Genomic DNA, 995 nt, shown 5'->3' on the forward strand with positions numbered 1-995 from the left:
AAAACTGTTGCAAGCTCAAAGCGTAGTGAAGGACTGCAACCTATCAGATCCGTGTGAAAAACGCAGAAAACACTCATTGTTCTCCAAAGCTACATCTTTCTGCTCTTAGTGGTCCACCCAGAAAAGGCTCTTTCAGCGAAGACAGTTTACCAAGTAACTTCTGATCTTGTAATGACTTCATGCACCTCACGCATGATGTAAAGTGCGCAGATACAAAGTGCTAAGAGCATGGAAGAGGTTTAATGTCAAGACATTTAAATGCCTTGTCCAATATGGAACAAGGACACAGTGGCATTCCTCTAAGATTTTTGTATCACTGGATAGCAAATAAATTTAAGTTAAAGTTTGAGATCCATCACGTGGGTGAAGTGTCTTCCCAATCTCTGTTCTGCAGTAGGCAATAAAAATAATTATTTGTAAAAAAAAAAAAAACAACTTCAATTTTATTTATATAAATTAATTTACATTCTATTGTTTAGATTAAGTTGAACAAAACTGAAGCATTGTCCACTCAAAACCACTTTAGGAAAACGAGACTTTGTTTCCAAATTCAACAGGGAGAAAAGCACAAGAGCAAATGGACCACAGTTAATTCTAGTGAGTGACGTTTAGGTGGTGTCCACTGTTGTGTCCCTTAGAAGTGCAAAGGCGGGAAAAAAATAAAAAAGAAATAGCAGGAAAAGATCGTTTCAGACAGACTTTCACTTTTAACTATACCAGGCATACTTATTCTTTGCCCTGCCCATCCTTTAACCATGTACACCCTTTAAAGAACAGAAGAAACACACAAGACATGTTTACCTTACTTCTGTTCACTGAAATAAGCCTTTAAGCACTGCTTCCTTTTTTCTTTTCTTTCTCTTTTTTTTTTGTTTTTGTTTTGGGGTTTGGTTTGGGGTTTTTGTTTGGTGTGTGTGTCCCTGCTTTTTGCTTGAAAGTACTGTTCAAGGACTTCATAGTCAAGGCTTTTATGGCTGCCAAATGTTTCACAAGAC

This window comes from Charadrius vociferus, unplaced genomic scaffold (assembly GCF_000708025.1).
Source record: "Charadrius vociferus isolate BGI_N301 unplaced genomic scaffold, ASM70802v2 scaffold15, whole genome shotgun sequence".
Lineage (NCBI taxonomy): Eukaryota > Metazoa > Chordata > Aves > Charadriiformes > Charadriidae > Charadrius > Charadrius vociferus.